The sequence below is a fragment of the Candoia aspera genome, chromosome 8 (genome assembly GCF_035149785.1).
Source record: "Candoia aspera isolate rCanAsp1 chromosome 8, rCanAsp1.hap2, whole genome shotgun sequence".
Classification (NCBI taxonomy): domain Eukaryota; kingdom Metazoa; phylum Chordata; class Lepidosauria; order Squamata; family Boidae; genus Candoia; species Candoia aspera.
The window spans coordinates 60688923-60715814 of record NC_086160.1 but is presented as its reverse complement, the minus strand read 5'-3'; the positions used below and the strand labels follow the sequence as shown (position 1 = coordinate 60715814).

The 26892-nt window shown below is 37.2% G+C and overlaps 2 protein-coding genes across 2 annotated transcripts in view; both read left to right on the top strand.

Annotated features, from left to right (window-relative positions):
• The window catches only part of PDLIM5 (PDZ and LIM domain 5), a 705552-nt gene that overhangs the window by 270666 nt on the left and 407994 nt on the right, over window positions 1-26892 (top strand). The window lies entirely within an intron of this gene.
• BMPR1B (bone morphogenetic protein receptor type 1B) overlaps window positions 9552-26892 on the top strand; it is a 133726-nt gene continuing 116385 nt past the window's right edge. Inside the window, exon 1 of the mRNA XM_063310102.1 lies at window positions 9552-9620. The gene's annotated coding sequence lies outside the window, so the exon portion shown is untranslated. The remainder of the gene's footprint in view (window positions 9621-26892) is intronic.

Sequence of the window (26892 nt, the reverse complement as noted above, 5' to 3'; positions counted from 1 at the left end):
CTATGCGAACCCAGTCTATGAAAGTCATGTAAAAACATAACATAAGAATAGTATTGATGGATTGGATGAAGGCCTATCTCAGTCCAACTGACAGCCAGCCAGATGATAGTGACAGTCATCACATTTTGTGTCAATGAATTCTAATTATCATTCATCTTCTCATAAACTCCTTTTGAGCTGCCCCGTTGTGTCAGTGAGCTCTCTCCCAGCACCATTAGCTGCTGTCTGTTGTTTTGCTTGCAACAGGCTCACTGGTATACCATGTTACATCAGGCCTTTTTCGAAGAGTGGTGACCTGATTCCAGCTTGAGAAATCTTGCCAACGTTCCTAGTCTGATTCATGAAAGTGATGATATCTTATAGATGTGGTGACCATACTCCCTTCATTATAAAGGAGAGTCCTTTATTTCAGAAAGTTGTTGTCTAGATTTATTTAATTTAATTATTTATTTTCTTGGTTTTGCACTTGAATTTTTCTTTGTAAAGCCAAGTTATAAACATAAACAAGTATTATGAACCCCTTTCAGATTTGCCCCTCTTCCAGCTTGGTCCTTTAGTTTTTATTTATTTATTTATTCTTCAAACTTCTATTACCGCCCATCTCTCCCAAGAAAGGGGGACTCTGTTTTTTCAAGGAAACATGGTCACTGTACTTATAGATGACCTTCCCTCCATTGTGACATCTGGAAAGCTCAACTCACGTTAATTTGCAGTAAGCCAACCTATATAGCCATCTGTGTAAGCAACGGGGACATGCCAAACATTTAAAAGGAGTGCTTTGAGAAGCAGTGCAAGCAAAGTCTACATGTGTTAAAGCAGCTACATCCTCTGGGAGGCTCTGTGTGGCACTTTCAAAACCTTCCCACAGTGGTTTGCATGTGGATGCACAGACAACACTTCTAGGGACCCCAGGAGAGCAGTTGTATGTGTACACTCATATGCAGGTAGCCAAGAAAAGCTTTGAACCAGAGCATTGGCCTTTTAAGGAAGTTGGTAGCTTTAACTCTTCAGGAAAGGTTGCTATTGTGTAGTGCCCTCCTTCCAAATGCTTTGCACAGCCATACATGATGCTAATGTATGGTACAGGGATGTTGGACTGGAACTGGGGGACCCAAATTCAAGTCAAGCCTTAGCTGTGGAAGCTAGTTGGGCTATGTTAGTAATAAGCTAATAAGCCAATCACTCTGTCTTAACCCAAGCTACCTCACAGGATCATTGGGTGGGGAATGATTTGTGGAGAAAGAGCAACATGTGTATACTCTCTTGCGCTGCTGGAAGGATCATAGGTTTCATTGTTTAATATAACACAAGGGGGCTTGAAGTACTTTTGATTCAGAATTTCTTGAAAGTCCAATGGCCTTTTAAACTGAGAATTCAGAATGCATTCTTCTAATTTTGTGAAATCCATGTGCATGAAGAGGCAGGCTAATACTCAGCTTTGTACCTCCCCTTTTAGTCATGCCGTGATTAAAATGTTCAGTGTTCTTAAGTGTTCAGACAACAGTTTTGTGGCTAATAATAAATCACCACCTACAATTATTTGTTTAGAGTTAAACACTGGAACCCTGTATAAGCTTACTGTAGAGTCCTAAGTCTCTCTCCAGTTGTGAAAATATTACTGTGTGAAATTAAAGATTCTTAGAGTCAACAACAGGCAACCTGATTCTTCGAAAGCAACAGCCAAATAGTAATAGTCCTTCAATAGGCTACATTTGTACTGTATAAGATTTTTTCCCAGATGCTACCCTGTAATCCCTTTTCACTGAAACCCTCACTGGCTTATAACTTTATTCATTAAGACACATCACTCGTCTTTTTTACTCCTTGATTATTTGTGAAAAATGTAACATTACTGCAGGCAATTTTTTTTCCAAGCAAAGAATTCTACATTTCAGCATTTGATCTTAAGAGCCTTTTGGGTTGTTAATAATATGTACGGGGGTGCAGCTCATTCACACATCTTGTGTTTGGACCTATCAGTAAGAATTTTTAAGTTTGTGTCCCTAATTTGTTTTAGCTGGCAAAAGAAAAGCTTGAAGGAGAAAAGTAAATTCCAGTGTATATTCTACAGAATATTTTACCAATCGTTGGCTTCTTTTTAGTCTGGAGAACATTTTAAGCTCCCCTGCCCCCCCCACCTCCATTACATGTTTTCCTTTTGATGCTTCATTATATGTATCACAGATCTTCTTGGAAACAGATTACTTTTCTGAGTTCAGTCAAGGGAATTGTTTATTTCTTTTATTTCCAAGATGCCAGTAGCCAACATTCTCTCAGCAGATAAAAATAATTTTTAAAGCAAACCACTGAGAAGAACTCTATACTTTTTCTCTTTTAAAAATGAACTAAACGTCTTTCAGGCTGCAGTTTTCACTCCAAAGATGGTGTATACAAATGTGTGTGTCTGTTTTTGTGTGTGTAAATGTATATACTAAGGTTCTGTGAACTGTTTGGTGAAAGCAAATCCAGTATTTGATTTGAAACATCGTTTCAAAAAAAAAGTATAATAATAATAAGGTGGAGCCATTAAGGAATTTGTGAGATATTTGATGTACTTGAAAAAATGTGTATGCTTGAAGGTTGTTTCAAAGGGCACTTGTGATTGTCTGCATACATTATGTACAAAAGACACAATGGGATTGTCACTTGGTGAAGCTTCTTGCCCCTTTTCTCCATTGAGTACAGTGCATAACAATTTTGTTTTTGTTTTGTTTCTGGTCTATAAACAAACTGTAAGGTAAAGGTAAAGGTTTCCCTTGACATTAAGTCCAGTCTTGTCCGACTCTAGGGGGCGGTGCTCATCTCCGTTTCAAAGCCGAAGAGCCTGCGTTTGTCCGTAGACAGTTCTGTGGTCATGTGGCTGGCATGACTAAATGGAACGCCATTACCTGCCCGCCGAAGCGGTACCTATTAATCTACTCACATTTGCATGTTTTCGAACTGCTAGGTTGGCAGGAGCTGGGACTAGCAATGGGAGCTCACCCCGTCACACGGATTCGAACCGCCGACCTTCCGATCGGCAAGCTCAGCAGCTCAGCGGTTTAACCCGCAGCGCCATCGCGTCCCAAACAAACTGTAAGATTACTTAAAATGTATGATTTTTTTAGTTTACACACATACATATCCATCTCACCATTCCCTTTTGGGGTAAACAAAGTTATGCAAAAGCTTGGAAAGGAAATACTGTAAGAAATAGCCAAAGAAATTAAAAGCATGAGAGAAGAAAAGGAAATGTAACTAAATCTAGTTTATATCAATACCATACACTGTATCTTTCAAAGTATTTCTATTCCTGGCAAACCATCCTTGCCCCTACCAAGTTCATACATTGCCAAGTCCTTATATCACCTTTTGTTTAAGGTATCATGAATATATGTTATATAGTCCTAGTTAGTGGGATATGGACAACAGAGACTAGTAACCTACTCTACGACTTCTCTGTATTACTAAAAAAGAAAAGAAAAGTGAAAGTCTTTACAGTTTATCTGTATTATGGCCTAATTTTTTCATGGACAAAAATTTCAATGTGTGGTAAAGTTGGGCTTCCAAAATATTATTTCAAAGGCACATCTTCTTGGTTTAAAAAAATAATGTTTCTCTCCTGATCAACTCTCCATATTCAGCAGCTGATTTAGGATTCCTTTTAAAGGTATCTTTTTTTTGCTAACTTCATGGTCCAACCAATTATGAAGCAGATATCCAGAAGATGATGTCATGGCATGCAGTCGGATTTAGGTACATCACAGAACCAAGGCTTTTCCTACAGAATTGTAAATCATTTTGCAGAAGTTGTTTTCTCCTCCCTAAATAAAATCCCAAAGCTTAGATCAGCCTGGTTATTGGTTATATCAGATGTGACATCAGGAAATACACTGATACCAATAGATACCTGTTCTTCTTTTGTTGCCAGGTACATCATGTTTCAAAAAAGGGTATAATAATAATAAGGTGGAGCCATTAAGGAATCTGTGAAATAGCAACATCATAGAATTGCTGTGGTTTAAATGAGAAACTTTGAGAGATCACAGGATAAAAGGGTGGTGTTTTGTTTTGTGGCTCTTTTTAATTGATCTTGTAAGCAAAAATTCAATATTAGTGTGAATTTGTGTAAGATGCCATGTTGTCTTTATTCCCTAACACAAATTTTAAGGCTTAACTGAGCATATTTTCTTTTGCTGTGTGATTATACCTGTGGAGAGTTAGAATATTGAATACTTTATTCAATTTTACACAGTGAATTAATTTCTTTCACAAGAAGCACATAAACATTGATGTCTTTTAGATTTTGTTATATTGTGATTAATTTTTGCTGATTAGGGTTTTATTATGGTTAAGGAAAAGTTAGGATACAAACTTATCAGTAAATTTTCAATGGCATGTTTTCCTGCATTTTATTAGAAATAAGTACTGAGTATTTTACTGTGTATCTCATGAATGAGGGCTCATTATGCAACGTTTGGATTGGTAGTTTGCAGCTGAACATGTTTGGATATGAACAAAATCAAGAAATGCTACCATAAATGACTATTAAACAGGTAACATGGCAGTTACCAAACCAATAGAAACCAGCTTGTTTTTTAAAATTAAAATTATTTGGTTTTATAATACACACAGAATAAGAAAAAGAATGACGAACAGTAAAGATCTTGACAGGAGATTATGGAAGTTGAAGTCCAACAAACCTGGAGGAAACATGATAGGAGAAGGCTATATCACAACTTTGCCAAATAGTATAAAGTATACAGTTTTATTAGAGAAGCAAATAGAAATGGTGTCAGCTTAATTCACTTAAGACTCAGGGTATTATTTTTTTGGAAATGGACAACTTTTTCAATGTAATATGTTATGTTAGTAGCATTATTTGCTATTTCAATTATTTTCAAACATTTATCTTGCAATAATTCGGCTGGAATATATACCTGTCCTGAAGAATGATTGAAGAAATGTGCAGATTGCCAAACCATTACACTAATTCTCCATGCAATCAAAATTTTATTTCAGGTTGTATATACATACATAGCAATCATGCTGTTCCTTATGGGTGAGCAATGTTAATGCAAAGCAGAGAAAAAGAAAAAAGAAAAAAACTTAGAAGAAATTAAAGGAAAGGCATGAAATAAGGGAAAAGACAATTACATAATTACATAAGTGATGTAAATTACACCAATTGTTAGACTACTTTGGAAACAATGGACTCTCATTTGGGGTGAAGTCTGAAGTAAAATTTTGTCTCCTGCATCCAGAGTTTGCTAAATGGAATTTTGATTAGTCAACACTTTGCTGTCTCACTAACACCACTAACACCACTGTACCTTTCCATGCCTGTCAGAATTTGAGGCCAGGTTGGCTATAAATCTCTTGTGCTCCTGAAATTCAGCCTATGCAACAATTTATACGTTGCCTTTTGTTCTTTTGTTCTCAACTCTCTCTTTTAGGGCATCTCATCAACTCTATTCAACCACAACTTTTTCTTGTTTTCCCCCATCTTTTCAACCCATCAGTCTTCCTTCACATTCTTGTTTTGCAATTCAATTTTCATTCATTCTCTCTATATGACAAAACCACTTAACATGCTGCTTTTGTACTGATGACTCACTTTGGTATTCAATCCACATTGATTCAGCACCCATATGCTCATGAGCATCTCTCTCTTCATTTTATACATTCCCACTGCATTCAACTATTTCCCCTCATGTATACAATGCTCACTTCTACATTATAAAGTGTGCAATTGACTGCTGTTATAACCAGCCATTTTCAGTTCTTTTAGCAATTATTGTATGCAACAAGCCACATAATAACCAATACTTTTCTACCAGCAGTCACAATTCATAAAATTTGTTTATCCATTTCCCCATCTTTAGCAACATTCTTCCAATGTACTTGCTAGTTTTCTGTTACATTATACAATCTAAGTCCACAACACCTCATTTGAGTTGTCTGCCAACAACATGGCATTATCTGCATAAAAGTACATGCAATTTATATTTCCAATCAGCGGTTCCCTTGAGATAATGATCAACAATCAGAAACTCACGTACTTTGAGCATGTGATGTCAGTGGAGGAGGAAAGGAGGTCAACAGGATCAGGGCTGTGCTTTGAAGAACTATTGATTATTATTTGAGACAGGTCAACATGAGGTGGAATATTTTGGGGACAACAAAGTTGTTGGAACTGGTATATGAATGTTGACACACCCTTGAAAACTCATTCAGTCACATCCAGGACCTGTACTGATGAGAGAAGCTTTATTCTTTTCTCATTTTTACTTGCATAACTCTTTTATCATAAGCTCACCCAGGTGGGGTTTTATCTTCATCTGTGTCTGCACTTGTTGGCATACAAACAAACATACAAATAAGTAAAAATAATAAAAATTAGCTCCATGCAGAAAAAAATTCTTTTTTTTTCTTGGTCAAACCCCTTTCATTATATCATTCCATTGGGCACCCAATTTCATATCCCCTATTAGCATAACTGCACACACTTTTGTGATACCTGGTAGCATAATGCTTTTCATTCTGTTCCAAGCAGCTTTGACATCCTCTTTTTAAATATCTACTTTCCATTCATTCTGTTGGGAGATTCATCTAGTTTTTAATACACTAAATACAGAAGTCATGCTTAAATTCTTCCTGCAGCGACACTTCTGCTTCTTTTCTTCTACATCCATTTCTTTCCAAAGGAGTGAACACTTTGAGGGGTTAACTCAAACTTTAATTAATTAATTATCCTGCCTTTATTATTTTTATAAATAACTCAAGGTGGCAAACATACCTAATACTCCTTCCTCCTCCTATTTACCCCACAACAACCCTGTGAGGTGAGTTGGGCTGAGAGAGAGTGACTGGCCCAAAGTCATCTAGCCTGTTTTCATGCCTAAAGCAGGACTAGAGCTCAGTCTCCTGGTTTCTAGCCCGGAGCCTTAACCACTAGGCCCAACTGGCTCTACCTTGGACTGTAAACTCACCTTGTGAGCAATAAGATTTTGGAATTAGTTATAAAGAACAAACAGTTTCTTGTGGGAAATAGATTCTGTTTTGGTTTTTACAAAACAAAAACAAAGATAAGGAATTTCAAAAACTGGACACTAGAGGGACTAAAGTTTTTAGGTAGAAGACAGATTTACAAACCTGCAAAATGTTGCAAAACATTCTAACAATGAAAATACTGAAGGAGACTTTTGAATAATGGAATGGAATTGCTCTCACTGAAGATGTTGCCTAGTCTGGCAATGAAACGTCTTCAAGAAACAACAAGGCTCAGAGAGCACCAAGGACTCCACAATTAGAAAATAGTGGCCATAAAATCAACAATGTCAGTAATGATGTCTGCTTCTATGGATAGACTATGTCCAAAGGATGTTATTGAAGAGATGACAGATGTAGAACAAATTTCACCTGACAAGATAGAGATGGTATTGAAAGTAGACAGGCCAAGAGAATGACTTAGAAAAGGATATTTCACTGGCTCTACAAAAGAAATTGGCTGAGGCTTTATAGTTTAAAAGACAAATACAAATGACAAACCAAGAGAGTGACCTGAATAAAATTCTTGAAGAATTCTGTGCAATGGGACAAAGAAGAAGTGAAGAGAAATCAAATCCTACGACAGTGTTTGAATGAGCTAAAGATTAAGACTGTTAGAAGTAAAAAGAAGGAATATAAAGTTGGTTTATTTGATCAAGATTAAAACACTATTATGTTGTTAGCTCCGGCAACACTTATGAACTTTCTGCTGACACCAGGACTGAAAATATGATGTTTTATGTATTTATTTATAGCTAAGAGATGGGATATGGGATGAAGAGATAAATGTTTGTAACCTAAAGAGTCTCTAAATTTGTTTATACTTGTTGTGATGAAGGTTGGAAGTCACTTCATATATTTCTTTTCTCTTACTATATTCCTACTTTTCTCTTTCTTCTGTCTTTCTCATTGTTTTTTTTTTTTTGCACTTTTTACTACTTCTTTCTATTCTCTTTCATTTCTTTAAGTTTGGTTTGTATCAGATTTTACTATTATAATCAAAATTCATAATAACATTATCTATAAAGTCACCTTTTGAACGAGGACATGGTGTGTCTTCTTTAAGGAGCCACTGTCAGGTGCAGATTTCCCCCCTAATTTGGTGTCTTGCGAATGTTTTGGATGCAATGTATGTGATTTCTAGGAAGAAATTGTACATTTTAAAGGAATGTAGAGCTAACCTCAGGAATAGAGAAGGAATGAGTTGAGGGGGAACTTGCAGAAAAGATTTCACAGTCCTGAGCAAGAGGGAGGTTTGAGAAAGAAACTCTGAATAAGCCTCCTCGATTTTGTTTAAGATAAAATGTGACAAAGAGAAACTTGGATGGGCTTTCAAGATTTGGTTATTCTCCTTTGCCACAGAACTTTCCTGGAATCCTTGGCATGCCTGTTTCTTGACCTCTATGGGCTGACAGTCATGACCAAAGAAGATATATTGGTTGGGGATAATGGTGGTTGTAGTCTGGTGCATCTGGAAGGCATCTGTTTGAGAAAAGTTGTCTTGCAGTATAGACTTGGAATACAATAGGAACATCTGCAATTATCCATTATTTCACGGATAAAATCTTTGGAATCTTTGGTGCTGAGTGGCCAATATAGATCCATTGCACTAGATTTCATATAATCTGAAAGGAATGTTTGAGATCGCTACATCTTGTTGATATTTAGAAAGCGTGAATAGAAGGTCTTTTCCAAATACCTTTGGAAAGTAAAAAGGAATCATAAGACTATGATGGTCCTTAGAGGAAAACATGCTGAGTTCATAGCTGATTAATACTTTTACAAGGATCAATCCTTAAGGCAGAAAAGATGGTGTAAGCTTTTGAGTTCTCAGTTGGTGAGGTATTTTAAAAAACAGAGGAAGCAAAGATGGAAAATTTTACACACATACGCCTCTCTCTCTCTCTCTCTCTCACTCTATCTTGACATCTTAGCCATGTTGACAGTGACAGTATGCATCAATTAGATTTTACAAGCCTGATTGAATAATATTTATATAAGTAAAGCTGCAAAGAGAATTGGAGAATAGCTAGTTTCCTCCACCTCCTCTGCTTTCTTTTTTCCCCTATTCCCCCACAGAGGCTGTCTTTCTTCAGAGGAGCCTTATAATTAGTCTTCTGTGCCTTTACATCTGAGTCTTCAGGAAAAGGCCTACAGCCTCTGTAAAACTGGCAGCAAAATGGTATTTCCAGCCTGGCAGAAAGTGGCAGGTAGGGAGCCAATTCAGGCCTTTGTCTGAGCAGCTGAAAGCCTTGGCCACCAAGTAATACCAAAGTATACAACAACACAGACCAATCCCTTGGGCAGGAAGTGAAGTGAGTGAGCAAGTGCCTAGAGCTAATATTTATAGACCAGTACAATATGTAGCAGTTCTAGAAAAGAGGAGAGACACACATATAGGAAGAAACAGAATCAAAAGCAGTCATGGACTGAAGTTCAACTTGGATTTGGAGCAATACTTTGCATTTCTTCTATTTATTTGTGCTTAAGCGTATGTTTTTTCATCTATTAGGTTTAAAGGGCTTCTTATGGTTAAGGAGAACAATCTTCTACCAGCACAGTGGGAATTGGCTAAAGAAAAGATTGTGAAGGTATGTACTCTTTCTGTTGTTGTTTTCACCTCTTCAGCTACAGTGAGATGCTCTGAGTGATTGCGCACAGAAAGCTTTGCTACAATAAGCTATTTTTGCAATTGGTAGCTAGCATTCTGTTTGCTTGCCACTATTGGTGTGAGCAGAGCTGCCTTTGTGGGTTTGTTGTGTACTGCAGTGGTTTCCATTCATGGAATTACTATGTGAAAGCTCTGTTGGTTGAAAAGTATTGTCTTATGCCTACCACTTTGTAGTTTCTGCTTTCGGGTATTTGTTGAGATAGTCATTCTTCTGCGTATGTGCTGATGCATCCGGACTCTTGTAAAAGGCCACCATATCTGGGCTGGAAAAATCCGGGCAGCAGCTAGATGGCAGCAAAGATATATAAAAAAAGACTTTTCAGCCACCTTGTTTTCATTTGGAATTTTGCAACCTGGATATAGTAGCCTTATCCTTTTAAACAGTGTAGGATTGAATTAAAATAAATCTTAGCCTATTTATATATTGTGGAGAGAGACAGTAATACTCCTTATGGTGTTTTGCTTGAACTATGGCTGTATTTGTATATTAAGCCATATGGTATGGTTTTGTTTGGTTTAGCTTTAGAGTACAACCAGCCATCATACTATGTAAACTATGGTTCTCTGACAGTTTGTGGCTTATACAGTAAACCACCGCTGAACACAATTACTGAACCCAATATATATGTGATGTCATAACAGTATATGGCCATACAGCATCCCAGATTTACCCAAATCAGTTACCATTTTTTTTAAAAAAAATCAAATGTTACGCAGCTGGGGATAATGTCTGAAGTGCCGTTAGTTTATTTCCTCTCAAGCTATATTCTTTTCTTTTCACGCAAATGCCAGCAAGCTTGGCAGGAAAAAATAATCTTCAGAAGAGAATAAGTGATGACTGTAAGGATTCTATCATTCCCTTGCATGTGTCCTTCTCTTGCTTGACTTACCGACTTGCTAGTATGTTTCATATCTGATTAAGACTAAACTGGGTTTAAACAAATGAGTCTGCATGTCTTGGATCATTTGTGGGTCTTGGCTTGCTAATATAAATTGACTCTAAAGGATTGGAAGAACAGTGCAGTTATAGTGATTTTGGAGGGGAAAAAAATCTGACTTCATTTTATAGGGTATTGCAAGGAATATACTTTCTATAGGAAGGCTTATGCCAAAAGACAAGGCTCAGGAAACTCATGTATATGTATCACAGTGGGAGAGAAGCCACTTAACATCTCTGAATTGTGCAAGTGTTTTAGACTATCTATTTGGAAAGCATGTCATTGTGACTTATTGTTAGTTATATTACTGTATTCTTGTTAGCAAGGAAGAGTGAGGCTGTTATGGGATTTTTTTTCCTTTTCTCTCAGCTGATTGTGGTTATACGTACTGTCTTAGGGCCAAGCTGCATAAAGAGAGAATGCACAGAAATGAAGCCAATCTTCATCACATACAACATCAGATGATGTATTTTTATCATTGAAAAGTGGTGTTGTGTAGTGGTCAAACATAGGAGCTGGGGAATTACTTCTTTAAATCTCACTTATGCCCTTAACTCAGATTTGTATAGAGTGCAGTTGCACGTAAACCCTGTAAATGCCCTAAATGCCCCAAAGCCGATTGGGAGCTACTAGTTCCCTCCAGCTGCTCAACACATATGTTCATTGTATTTGTCCTTGATTCTACACAAAATCTCTGCTGGGTTCTAATGCTGAGGAATTCATTTCAAAAGATTTTTTTTTCTTAGTACCTCTAGTATTTTTATGATGCTGATGCTATTCTCGTTTCCAATTGAGTGCATATTGATTTTCCATCAGTTGAATAAATCACTGTGTTTCTCACATTTTTTCTTAGCTGCTATTATGTTTTGTAAATTTAAGGCTCTTACATAAGATAAAGTGAAGAACAAAACCTGCCTCCAAACTTAAACAAGAAGTTAACACCATTAATAGCTGTGATGCAGCATCTTAAAATGTCATGAGTGACAATTTGTCAGTGATAAGTCAGAAGGATTGTAATATATTTTAAAGGTGTACAACAGCTTTCTGAAATAAAACTCTCTACAGAAGACAAATTTTAACTGCAATTAAAAGAAGTTTTAAAAGCTTTTCACATTCCAGATTTTTCTTCTCAAGGTGTTATGGAACTTGAAGACAAAGTTGTCTTTTATCTCACAAATTGGGACTGCTTCAGACAACAGTATATTAACATCACAAACTGTAACATATAGTAGTATTTATTTTTTATATAATGTCATGATGTTATATATTTCTATCAGTATTACCTGGATATAGCAGCATATTAATAAACAAGTCAAGAGCTATCATTTCTAGATTGGGTCATAACTGGCTTCAATCTAACTGAATACAAAGCGCTTAAGATGTAAAAAGGAAAGCAGGGACAGGAGAACATTATATCAGGTGCCTTCATAAGATAAATACTGGAATTATCACCCCAGGGGAATATCCTTTTTAGCAATCCTGTTCCCTTTGTAATGCATACTTTGAAACAAAGATAAACCCAACAGAGGTTCATCGAATTGTGTCAGATTGCGTGATATTAATGTATGCCTTTCTTTCCCAATATTTTAGTGCATCTGATTACCTACTAAATATTACCTGCAAAAGTAGTGCAGTATTTTAAAAGGACTCCTTGGTATAGTGGTTTTAGGTACCAGGCTACAAACGGGAGAGCTGTTGAGTTCTGATCCTGCGTTAGGCATAAAGCCATCTGGGTGAGTTTCCGCCAGCCTTATCTCTCAGCCCATAGGAAGAAGATAGCAGCAAACCACTTCTGAAAACGTTGCCGAGAAAACTGCATGGACCTGACCAGGCAGTCGCCAGGAGTCAAGAGTGATATGTTGGCACCCCCCTGACAGAGCTTTGTGCAAAACATGTGACCACCTTCCTCCCAACTAATTGGACTGGTTTTCTTTTTGTATGGGCCCAAGGGGCAGAACATAAAGGAAATGAAGCCTTGCTCCACCTTGGAACTATGTAAAAGTTGAGATAATTCTTGACAGAACAGATTTAAAAGTTGATGAGTTTCATCCAGGACCTGTCATAAATGCATAGTACTGGGGTTGGAAAGAAATGACTATTCACATTGTACTTGTTACAAAGAGACTCTTGTCTTCCCTGCATGGTTAAATCAATTCAAATATTGGTTGAAACTTTAGTTGGGCTCACACATAGCAACAACCATTTGAATTTTCTGGGGAGTCTCTTCCCCATAGCTTTCAGATCCAACTGAATTAAAATAGTGAAAGAGTCAAAATTCTTAACTTTCCTGCTTTGGATTTATATATTTTAAAAAAATCTCCAAATATCCACTAGTAACTGACAAGCATTTGGGGATTTTTTTTAAAGATATTTAAAGGTGGAATTTTAAAAACATACTTAAAAGTGAAAAAGCATATGTAAAAGCGAAACTTTTAAAAATTTGAAGTGTAATTTTAAAATATATCCAAATGACTATTTTGTTAAAATGCCAAGAATATATGTGAGAATGTAGAAGAATTATTCTGTTCATAAGGCATCCCAGTCATACAGAAATCAGGAAGATAAAAATTGGTGGTGTGAATACCCTTTTGAGGCAGGCACTTTGATTTGTGAAGATAAATTGCCCCTTGAGAATAGCCTTTTCACTCAGCTGGGGTCCAGTTATCCTTATGTTTCTATATCCTTCATGGTCCAGATCATGTTACCATAAACCCATATGTTTAAAAACTTTTTTCCCCACCCTGAAGGTCAGCATATCCTTTGCTTAGCGCCAAAGCATTGAAGCAGGACCTGCTTTTGTTGAAAACTGAAATAAACCAGTGAGTTGTGGTTATTTATTACATATCTCCTGGCTTCCAGGAGTGTAAAGTGTAAAGTATAAAGTATGGCTTTTAATTAATAAGCACATTGTCCCTGTGCCTTGACGTGGAAAATTATATATCAGTTTCTGTATTGGTTAGCTGACTATGCTTTCATTCCCGGTGACAATATATAATCACTTTCTTTGTTTTCCATCATTTGTTTTCTGGCTTTTCACACTGCATTGTTAATTAGCAAACTATAACAAATGACTGAAGATGATTGTGTGCAAGGAGTAACCATATTCCATCCCATGCTATTGCACTGCAATCATTTGCCTGGCCATTGATGTTGGCTAATCTTTTGAAATGCCATTTCCATGTTCATTCTTGGTATTTTGCTGGTAAATCAAGTTTGGCAAGTCAGATATGTTGGCAAAGTCGAGTAGGTTGGAGAAAGCAAAGTGACCTGGGAGAGAGTTCTGTTACAAGCTGTTGAAGGCTGCCTCACTTTGTAATGAGATTCATTATAATGAAAAAATCTAGCTAATTATTAATAGCAAACCTTTGAGGAATTGTGGCTTCTAAGCTTTTTATTGGTGCCAGCTTAAGAAATATGGTAGCTACTAATGACTAAATTAAGATGGGAAGACAGGCAGGGGCAAGGAAGAAATATGGAAGTACAAGCATGTAAAGAATTAAAATAAGGTGTTTAGGTGGAGTTAATGCCATTCTTTTTTAAGTCTATGTTAGTTAAATTCCAGAGAAATAACACTCAATGAATGCTACCAACAAGATTCAATATGAGAAAGATAACCAAGTGCAACATACTGAAAGTCTATCCTGGTGATGTCTGGAGCTATTGGTTGTAGATTAGACTAGAGAAAATCTACTGCCTTCCAGATGAGCTAAGATTCCTATACATTTTGGGGGGTGGGGTGGGGGGCATTCCTTCAAGGACTCTTGGTAGCTACATGGACAAATCCATGCTGTTTTCTTGGCAACTTTTTGGGAATTGGTTTGCCCTTGCCATCTTCCTAGGGCTGAGAGAAAGTGACTGGCCCAAAGTCATTAAGTTGGCTTCCATCCCTAAGACAGAAGTAAACCTCATGATTTCCCCACTTTTAGTCCAGCACCTTTATCCAGTAGACCAAACTGGCTCTCACATAATTGTATTTGTTAATAATTCTAAGTGATACAGTCCCAATGTCAGGAAGGTGCCGGGTGTAGATTAGGTAGAACTAATCTATAGGAAGACACATGGAGGACTAGGCCAATCAGTCCTAAGGACTCAATAATTCAAGAGTGACAGCAATATCTCAATAAATTTCAAAGTCATCATTTTTGGTAACGGGACCAAGTTCTGATAACATCCTTTAATAGGATCTAGTCTAAACATCTGGCTGCTGGACCTCACAAGGATTTCCCAGCAAGAAAAAGCACCATGAACACTGAACTGCTATGCCATACGATTAAAAAAAAATCTCCGGGATACTCTGGAGAAGATGCTGATGCTAGGGAGAGTGGAAGGCAAAAGGAAGAGGGGCCAACCAAGGACAAGATGGATGGATGATATTCTAGAGGTGACGGATTCAACCTTGGGGGAGCTGGGGGTGGTGACAACCGACAGGAAGCTCTGGTGTGGGCTGATCCATGAAGTCATGAAGAGTCGGAAGCGACCGAACGAATAAACAACAACGTCTACACATCTGGCTGCTGGACCTCACAAGGATTTCCCAGCAAGAAAAAGCAGCATGAACACTGAACTGCTATGCCATACAATTAAAAAATAAAAAAAGGATCATATACAGCATAACTAGGAAAGCCTTCTACAATCTTTTACAGTTAAACAAGGATAAATTTTGTGACATACCATCCACCCTGATCATAGGTTTTGGAAGAAAGGAAGCTATTTTTGGCATGTTCTCTCTTTCTAATTGAGCCTGCCTCCTAATTCACCCCTAGTGGCTTCTAAGTTAGTACTAACAGTGGTTCAGAAGTCCAGGCTGTCAGCAGAAGTCAGATCCAAGTGCTGAAAACTCAGACCCTTTATATCTTGATCCTACAAACTTTGATGGTAACTGATAAAGCTTCTTCATAACCCTGAATAGGCTTTATGGGCTTTAACTTTTCCTTTTACCTTTTACCATTCAGCATCAGCTTCCAAGTCTGCCTTGCGAGGTGCTATAATTTTAAAGTGTAAGTTTTGGGTGTCCTCTAGATGCCATCTCCATCTCTGAGAAGTATTTTGCTCCCTGAGAATTCTGGGAATTGTGAGCTAATCACATTACAAAGATACCACGTATGCTTAAGACAAAAGCAGTGATTTTGAATTAGTGCTAGTTATTTGAGCCTCTTTTTTATATTTACCATCCACTTACACATACAGACATTATGTTTAAGCAGTCTATTTGTGACCTAAGTAAATTGTACATGCACCACCTAGTGGCTAGAATTAGATAGGTAGTCAAAAATAATTAGATAAAAAGACAGATTCAGTCATAGAATTCTTTTTCCTGTAGTCTTGGCTTTTTACTCTGTGTGTATAACATTCTGTTACACCTAGAGGTTTAAAATGAATATTGCATATATTGGGGTGAGGGGATGAACTTCAGAAAGACAAGTTTTAGTACGTTTAGTTATTTCAATGTGTTTGAGATATCACATTATTTCATTTTCATTTCTTAATGTGTATAATTCATTCCTTAATGTATAAGAAATTAATTTTTAATGTATATAATCAACTTATACCAGTTGTAAGTTGAATTAATGATACACTCAGATATTTTGTTCTTATGCCTTGGAAATAATGTGATTTCTCCATATATTTCTGAGATTATGCCAGTACAGACTGGCAGTAAACTGTATATAGGAAAGCAACATTCCCTTAATTTCTCTGCCTCATTGTCTCTTTTTAATCAAAGTTGATTGTTTTGCTTTAAGTAAATGTTAACGGCTACTATATTTTCCATGTAGTGGGGTAGGAAAGCAGCCCACATTTTATCCATAGTCCAGGTTCTCCACTTTTAAAATTAATGTAATTCAAGTTGTGTGATCCAGAAAACGTACACAGATTGATTTTGGCTCATGCTTCAGTAAGCAGAATTGCAGGTCCAGCAGTTTTTAATTATGAAAGTTTATTTTGCTGTTAGTAACAGTTAAATTTTGGGTCCTTTTAAGAATGCCATTTTACCAAGACTTGTACTTGAATAATAAATTAAAGTGGAGTAAGTTCTGCTAGTGTATCCAATATGAGAAACTCCTGATGCCAGATAGTCTTTGGGAAGAGTGTGTCAAACCCTTTTGTGACTCTGCCCTAGCGTCTGTGGAATTCTGACTTCCATTCAGTGAGTTTCTGACCATCCTTCTTTCAAAGGCCAATGTGTGTATGTATGTATGTCCCACTGTCAAAAATCTGTTAGAAACATGAGTTCCAATCCTGCTGGCACCCTTAAAATTTTGCCTTCCCCATAGCATTGACAAGGTCAACATGGTTCATGTCCTGGAAGCTAACCCAGCTTCTCTTTTGTGTTGTGACTGCCTGAAAGGAAGCCAGTGTCACGAGGGTAATGTCAGTGGGGAATGGAGTGAAGGATGTGTGAATATGCCTCTTGTACATCATGCACGTTGTATGCAAGACTGTTAATTTACATGATCAAATATATTATGAGCTTTGATTTATTTGGCAGGGTGTTAGCACTGGTGGAGGAGATTATATCAAGAACTGTATATTGCACTGCATCTCTCATATGGTATGCCGCCCTTTTAGGTTAATGTGTAAACAAATTCTTCGATGTCATATTGATCCATGATTTAATAGCTGCGTATCTAACTACAAGGGAACAGCACATTCATGCTAGCTTTCCTGGTATATGTGAGAAGCTCAGACATGTCCCTGTTGATGCCTTTCTTATTTATGACTCAATTTTTCATGTTTGAAAAAGTTGCGAATTAAATTTGCCTGGATAAACTTTCCTAGTTTACTATCTCCCAGCTTGTGCACTCCTTTGCTAGATGGAGATTTTGAGGTGTAATATTTGTTTGTATGAGCATATTCTTTATATGTAATTCTTCAACTTTCTATTGATGCAGAGAAAAAGTGAAGGAGAATTGGCATTGTGGATACCTGCCAAAGTTTGGGCAGCTGTAGGGGATCCCTTTACTTACTACTGGAATCTCGTGACTGTGGTGTTTGTTCTTGCTCCTTGTTAGTGTAACCTGTCTAGGCACCCTTCCCAAGTATGCAAGCAGTGACCAGAATGAGGAGATAATGTCCTCCTAGCCTCCTCTGCTTCTCACTCCCTATTTCGGCAGCTGCGCTACCTTTGTCAATTTTCCCATTTCCCTACTGTTGAAAGTCTTGCCGCTGCCTCACATAAATAATATTGTTATTGTTACAGTGTCCTGCTTCATCAAGAATGGTAGAAGTTTATTTACAATCCAAGACCAATCATCAATGCTATATCAAATACAGCAGGAAAAAAAAACATAGTTATATTAAAAAGCTCTAAATTAGACCTGAAACAATTCGTAATATGAATAAGGCATCAAATGGCTTCTGTGAGCCATAGCTACTGTATTGATAAAAAATTTGCAACATTCTTGGAGGTATATGAAAATTGGTCCCAAAGAAGGAGAATGGTCACCTCATGGTCATATAATAATTGGTCCCTTGTTCTGTCAGCCTTCTGGGTCCTCAGGAGTCCAGACAAATGGTCTTTTTGGGAAAGAGTGCAATTCTCATCTGAGGAGAATCAATCCACTTATCAGCTAATTCTCTAAATTCTTATTATGTTCTTGCGGTCAAACATAATTATCATTCAAAGCTACTTTTACAGGTGGTCAGCTTCCTTTTTCCTGACTGCTGCCTTGGCTTTCAAACCATGCTTGTTTTTTTTCTTGTATCTTCTTTTTGACTCTTCAGCTTTTTATGGTTACCTTAAGATTATCCTTTTGCCCCACTGTGAGTCTGCAGTTTTGATTCTCATTTACCTGACTTGGTGCTTGAATTTTAGTCTCATCCTGACCATGTCTTTTGCCTCCATTTCTGTTTTGTCCCTGATCTAGACTCTGAATATCTGTGGAGTTTAACAGGTAGGACTTTGTGCATCCTTCCCAATTTGGTTGCGTACGTGGACTTTATGCACAGAATTGTCTAGCCAGCAGGGCCACTGCTGAGTATTCTAAGGGATTAAGTATAAATCTTTACTGAAAAGATGGGGTATGATTAAGAGTTTAAGTATTTTTATCTGTAGATATTCCCAGAAATGCCTTTCTAATAGTAAAGATGCCTTGGTAGAATCAGTTAAAAAAACTGGATGGTTTAAAGCAGCCAGCAGAGGCAGACATGTGGGAGCAAAAAATAAATTTCCTTTTACAATACGTAATATTCAGTTTGGAAAGTCTGTATTCAAATCCTTAAGAAACATCAAACCTGTTTGTTGCTGTCTGCCAAAATGTTGCTTTCTTTATACCTGCCCTGGGTTCTTTTCCACCTGGTTGAATAAAGCTCCCAAACTACTACTCCCAATATAAATACAGTGCTTTTAGTTTTCAGGGATATATAGTCTGTGCCAATAAATCTCTAGGATATATTTGAAAATATTCAGGAATTCCATGCCAGTTACAAACTGTGATGTGTTTACCACATAATCACACACAGGTGTTAATACACTAGGGCAGGAAAGGCTGCAGTTCCAGTTGGAACTTAAATTAGATACCATGAACTTTCAGAGGTATAAGATATATTTTTTCTGCTTGCCTGCCAATAGCTATTTATGCTGGAAGTGCAATACAGTATTCTTCTTTTTAAATCAAGACTGTCATAAATCAGGGTTAATAAATGCTTAAAGGATTAAATCAATTTCTTGGTAACTTACATGGCTACTTGGTAATATGCTATACAGAGGAATGATAAAATGACACCTCAAGTATTGAAACTTTTTTTCTCACTGTTTTCTGTATTACTGCCGAAACCAACAATGGATTTCTGGGTGGATTTCCTGTTGAATGGCATCTGGTTGGGGAGGTGGTCCAGGTACATCTTCTATGATCAGGAAAACATTCCATTACTTTACATGTTTCTTTTTGACATAGTTCCAGGGGAATTCCTCTAGAGGAGTCCCATTGGGATGAATGGGATTATGCTTTTGTGCTGTTAGATTTTTGCATTAATTTTTAATGCTTCAGTCTGCCTCAATTATTATAATTCGGTAGTAATGACTTTTATAACAGGCAACTTAGTTCACATAACTATATAAAACGGCACTTGTAAAACACCTAAATGCCTGTTCTATCACATGCACTGAAAAACAATTTTGATAAGTGCTGGAAAAGTAGTTTTGTTGTCTTACATTAGAGAATTACATGATAAAAATGAAATTAGATTCCAAGATTTTGCTTCACTTGTACAAGAGATTACACAAGGATCTCTATAATGTTCAGCTGTTCAGTGCTTGGAACATATTTAGCTGGGCTGATTTTGATTACTCTTGAGCATATGCGCTATCCAATTGTTGAAAGCTTTGAATCTATTTTAAGAAATTTATTTGATTGGTTTTTATAATACTACTAGAGCAGAGACAGTGACTATTTATATAGTTTTGAAAAGATGCTTCTTGGAAACACCACACCTATCATTTTTCTGACAGAAATAATATTTCAAACCCTCAGCCCCCATTTCAAACATTTTAAATAAGTTTCAGAATAATGTGGATGAAATTGCCGCTTATAGAAAGATGCTGGCTCTTCTATTGTGAATAAAGAAAATCCCCCAAACTTAACTGAGATGTTTCTATGAGAAGAGAGGAAAATGTGAGTACTTATGATATGGGTCATTTACTGTGTAACTCCTATAAATATGCAGCCCATTTAGTAGGGCTTTTCATCTTGCCAAAAACAAGCCTATATGAAAATGAATATTATTGTATAGGGGAAAGCCCCAGATTTGGATCATAGATTGAACTGAGCAGGTGGTAAGAGGAGCCAGTTGTACTTGGCACTTACTTGACTGAACAATATATCATGATGATGATGATGGATATAAATATCTCTCTGACACAAGGACATCATTAGTTCCATCTGAACTAATACTATTTGCTCTGATAGTTCTTAAGGGTGTCAGAGATTTTTAATTGTGCTTTAATTCATATATTTCAGTCACCAAAATTAAACTGAAGACCTAAATTATGAGCTGTGTTCTACCACTGTTCTGACAAGCAGGAACCACGAGGCCGAGATGAGGAATAGCTCTCTAGTGTTTTATTACTGCAATAGCAGACAGAAAATCCTAACAAACTGAAGAAGCGTGAGAAAACCCATACAGATAAACCCCAAAAGTCAAGGTGGGTCTGTTCTGTGTCTCTTTGAATGACAGCTCAAATTCTCGCTACTACGCATGCGTTTTCCCCCCTGGATAGGGGCCCTCTCCTGCTCACCATCAGTGCTCATGACAACCACACCCATGATACTTAACCATTTGATCTGGTGCAACATAAGTGATCTAGACACAAATCTCTAGCATTCCAAGGATAACAGGTAGGGCTGCTTTCCCCATGAAACGGTAGATTTGCAGTGTGAGAATATTTTTTTTTTGTCCTCAGTTGTCATTGGAGGTCAGCACCACTAAATAGACCAGACCAGGAAATCAGCTCTACAGGAAGACTATAATAATGGAATCTCACCAGTCTGATTGGGCTGTACCTCCTCCTCCCCTCTTTTTTCTTCCTAGCATTTTTCCAGCAAGTGCAGGGTCCACTTTTTTTGGATCAACCACATGGTGATGTGTTGGTTGCGACAGGTATTAACCTACTGGCTTGTCGCCTGATCCTGACATTGTGGACTGAGAGAGAGTGACTGGCCCAAGGTCACCCAGCTGGCTTTAATTCCTAAGGATGAACTAGAACTCTCAAGTCTCCTGGTTTCTAGCCTGGAGCCTTAACCACTAGAGCAGACTGGCTCTCCTCCTTTCTTATACTCCAGGGAATTAGGAAGGTGTCTGCCTGAGTCACTTCCAGATGTTACCTCGTTTTTCTGGGCTTACGGTGTTTCAGTCCCTTTTGCCTAGGCAGTGGTTCTTGCTTATTTCTATCAAGGGTTATCTTCCTTACTCTCTCCTGTATATTGGGTTTGCAGGTGGAAGCTGTGGTGAGAAGCACCTTTACATAGTTTACATAATTAAATACATAATTTCAGCAAGTGCCCCGACTATGCCCCTTCTTGAGCCAGTTAGATGTTTATACACACCTTGGTTGTATCTTGAACATATGCCATCTTCATTACTACCGTGGAGCTACTGATCTGCATTGCTGTCAGGATAACTTAAGCAGTTCTGTTTGGTTCCCACTCTATCAGTGTTAAGAAAACTATAAAGACACATCTTTTTTGCCAGCCTTTCTACCTGCTAGATGATTGGAGTATTTATTTCAGTGTTAATTTTAATCTACACTTTAAATTTTTAATATTCTGTTTTGGCTTATGCTGTGATCCTCCAGTGTTTTTGACTATCATTTATTGATCCACATAATGAAAATACTGGAATCTGATGGTCTAAGGGGAGGGATTTTAAACTTTTTCAGACTGTAGAACATTGTTGTTGTCATCATTGTTATTTCCCAGAACCACATTCAAAAAGCAAAGTTCTAATGATAGAACTTACAGAAAGTTGGCTGTTTTGAATGACTTTTTTTCTTTTTTGCTCTTAGTCTCTCACAAAACCCCATCATTTTCCATGGAACACAGTTCAAAAAAAAAGTCTGGTCTATGGCATTCATGCATTTTAGAGATCAAAGTACAGTTTGAAATTCCGTTAAGCCACAGAAGAGTTAGGCCATGTGCAAATGAACTTTAATAATTTTCTCCTCATTTCTGAAGGAAAAGAACAATAATCTGGGAAGAATATCATAGCACAAATCTAATTAAGAGTTTTATTTTATTTAGAAGGAAATTAGTGATTGCAAATTTATGTAATTGTTGGAGCATACACCATTCCCCCCCCCCTTCTGCCTTCAAGTTATTCTTGGTCCTGGTGACTGCTTGGGCAAGTCCTTGCAGTTTTCTTGCAAAATACATTTAGTTAAATACTTAACTGTGGTTATCATTTCTGACTGAAAACGTTGGTAATCCATTCAAAGATACATTTCATACAATGAACCCTCCCTTGTTCTGTGACAACTAACCAATGTTTGGGACTAATTTTATTTTACCACTTTCAGTATTTCTAAAAGATTGAGCCAAAATATGTTTATTCTATGATTTTGTTTAAAAAACCATTCCATTTATTCTATACCAAGAACAGCATTCTTTCCCGTAACAGTTCTTAAAACAGCTGAAAAATAAAACAATAAAAACAGTAATGAATAAAACACATGTAATTAAATCAAAGTAATATCAGCATGAGATGAACACCATGATAGTAAAGCAGTGGTTGAAAAACATGCAGCATACTCAGGCTTTCAAACAGAAATCAAACAGAGCCCCTGAGAAAGATACATATAATCTATCTACTAGAGATAACAATGTAAGTGTCAGTCAAATTAATTTGGGGAAGTTAATTTGTTAAGATAATAATGTGTTTTGCTCACTAGGAGACCATTTCTCTGTCAACAGGGCACTGTGAAGACAAAGCTGGAAGAGGTTCTCAGTACCTGGAGAATGATTCATGTATTATTTTTCTCTTCCTGTTTCTTCTCACATGACGTTTAATGTAAGACAAGACGTTTTGTATTCTGGAACACACCCACTGCTATTTCTTCATTAGTCAAGCAAACAAACAAACAAACAAACAAGAGGCAACCCTGTTCAAGAATGAGAGCCAGTTTGGTGTAGTGGTTAGGGCATTGGGCTAGAAACTGGGAGACCATGAGTTCTAGTCCCCCTTTAGTATCTTGTTCAAGATAGTATACTATATGCTTTAAGTCCTAACGTCATACAACTCTTAGCTTTTAAGCCTGAGGAATAGTTTCCTCTAACCAATTGTATTTGGATTATAGTTGTCTGTTTTTCCAGTTAGCAGTATAATCCCAAGAAATCTGGAGAGGACATAGTTGGGGAGGCTTCTTTGAAGTATCACAGTGAGGTGGCATTTTCCATTGTGTCTTTTAAATGCCAAGGATATTGTAGCATCTTTACTAACAGAATCCCCCACTTCATGTATCTGGGAACTCAATGCTGAAATCATAATATGGTTTGTTAGTAAACCAGATCATTTGCATTTTACAAACCATGGTTAAAGCAAGGAAAGACTTAATATCATATGTGAGCCCAGCTGCAGGAAGGAAGATCAACAGGAATGTTGGAATGACCATGATACTTGTTTGCAACTTCAGATATAATGGATTATTGTCCAAATTGTCAATAATCATTGGGATGATTGTCAAAATTGGGCCATTAGGTATAAATGGAGGTTGAAATTATCATTCAACAATATTGCAAAAGCATTGGTTTTATTGTTCAGTATACTGTAAAGCCATGTTACCTGATTACGCATTCATCTGCTTATGCCCATTCATTGCATATGTACTGCAGCTTGGTGTAGAATTGCATTTTAAGACATTAATCTACCATAATCTTTTCTAAATGTATAAATGTCATATTTTATTACCATGTTTATTTGACATGTGCCTGTAACATAACATGTGCCTGTGACAGATAATAATCTCTTATTATGACTTTTGTTGCTGCAAGTATTATTTTTGTTAATGTATATTTGTATACACATATACACAAAAGCCTATATACATATATACATACACACACCTAATTGCCACAATATATTGCTGCAGCTCAGTGTTCTGTCCATTCTCATTTGTAAAGAGAATTACAATCAATTACAGAAATAAATTGACCTAAAAGAAAAGTTAATTTTATAAATTAAGCTCTTTCTACATGTTTGTAACAGGTCTTCTGATGCAAATGAGCTTTGAGAACAGTTGGACTGCACTGAAAATGAGTTTAAATGTAGCCAGTCTGTAATGCTTAAAATGATGATGTTAACTTCCTTTTTATTGTTCAGAAATAATGGGAATATTGGTTCTATGCACATATGCTAGATAGTCAGTGAACAGTTCTTTAACTGACCTTCTGTAGAATAAGTCACCTTTGGGGCAGTGGTTATTAACTTTTCAGGAGGAAAAGGCAGACGTTAACTCTGTTCTTAACTAGGCAAATGTAAGCAGGACTTGGCTTTCCTTAACATCTGTTGCATGACCTTCAGGAAGTGATGAGGTGAGTTGAAGTTTGGCTGGAAGGTTGTTCAAATCATGCTAATAATTATCCTTGAAAGAAGTTTTGTGTTTCATGGCTGCATCAGCAAATGTATGTCTTACAATAAAGCAGTCCATAGGAATTTGAGAGCATGTTTCATCCAGAGGTTAACAGTTATTTAAGCCTCATGGTTTTTACACCATACTGACTAATGAAGTATCTCTCTTGTGGACATGGGTGGGGGAGGATGTAAGAAGACTTCTTTATATGGCTGGCTGCAACTTGAATGCTGCCTGCTTCAAATAGCATGTGACACAATGGGCTCCTGAAATTATATAGGAAAATATAATATATATTGTAAGGTGATGCTGAGATTAAAGAGTCACACTTTGGGAAATCAGCTCCTCAGCCTCTAGAACAGAGGTAGGCAACCTTTAGTCTGTAAAGGCTGGGTGCTGTGAGGTGATATTCTGACTAGAAAATTGGACTCAGCAAGCAAAGGCCCCTGCCCATCTCTTATAGATATCTCTGCGCCTTCTCTGTCATGCTGCCTGGTCTCTAGAATAGCATTTCCCAGAGATCCATATGGCTCCCACCCTGACAAAGTTCTGAACACATGGCAGTTCTCTCAAATCTTGCAGGGGGGGATTGTTGAGCCCCTGTAGGTTTTCTTCTTTTGCTTGCTATGTATGATTTTCCTTCTGTTTTTCTTTTATGGCTTCTTGCTTTTTAAATCAGCTGCACAGAATCATCTGGAGTTAAATGGCCTCAGAACTGTACAAGCAATAAATAATTAAATAACCAGCAGAAAGGCTGTGTAGTAGGCAGTGAACATAGGAGCAGGATTTGAGGGATTACAGAGGAAATAGCCAAGGATTGACCATTTGTGGTCCAGAAGAATAATATCCAGTTTTTGTCCTGCGATACTGGTGGCGATCTTCCACCTTTGCTCATGCTGCTTGGGGCTTGTAGTCAGAAAGTTTCTAGGGCAAATCTGCTTTGTGCCAGAGTTTTACATCCTGCTGATTTCTAAGGCGTGCATTATTTACATGAAGACATTTACATGCTTTATATCTGATTTAAGTTTAAATTCATATTAAGTTAGTTTTATACTGACCCTAAAGACTTTGTTTTATTTCTACCAGCTTTCTGGAATGTGGCCCAGCTCATGAAGTCCAAGGCCCAGTCCCCCTAAAGTTATGCAATCCCGGACCCTGACCCTGATTCAAGATGTACATGAATGTAGTTACAGAGCGATCCGAAGGGAGATTATAAATAAAAGCTACAATGTGCTTTAGATATATAACTAAGTACTTCTTGTGATTTATATTATTCATTGTTACTGTTGTTTACTACTGTTATTACTATGGTTCAACACCATGAATATATAATATAAAGTAAGTAAGAATTATTGCTCCCAGTTGTCAAGGAAACTACATTTTTAGTTTATGGCATATGAATCAGCAGCCTGGCTGAATCTAAATACTGTGTGTCTGGATAATACCTGGATAGTGATAAAGGGGAGCCCACCAAAGTTATCAACAAGTGTAACCAATCCGGGCAGTGTCAGTACTATGTTCTGGCCTGAATCCAGACTGAAAGGGGACCAGTGATCTTCTCTCCTGTTGGGCCTGCACTGTTGGCTTTTAAAAGGGCATTAAGAACTTGGTTCTTCCCCTGGCATTGGGGTCAGAATGCTAGGAGATCCCACCTTGTGAGATATAGTGTATACTGCGGGATCCTTATAGTGTATTAATTCTGGATGTAGCAGTGTTAATTTTAATAGAACTTTTACATATTTTAATGATGTATACTGCACAGTGTTGCATTTATGCAAGTTGGGCAGCCATATACATTTCCTAAATAAACAAACAATGCAGTAAAAGGCATACTGAAAGTTAGTTTATTTGGGAATATCATCTAAAATTTATTTTAAAATAGTGTGTAATTGAAATACGTATCTGTATTTTATATTACTGTATTTGGCATATGTGTATTTTGGGGGAAAGGTAAACCCTATACTATGGAATAGAGTTAGGGTGGCATGTCACTGGAACTTCATTGGCATCCCTTTTTGACTTCCTTTGCTCTCTCATCATACTATTCTGTGTTTGGAGATCAACATCCCATGTGCAATTTGTAACCTGACAAGCCCATTAAATGCAGAGAATGGCTGAATAAATAAATATATCACCAAAGACAAATGTTTCTTTGGTGTTTTATATAGCCTTGGGAAAAGAGAAAATATTTATGG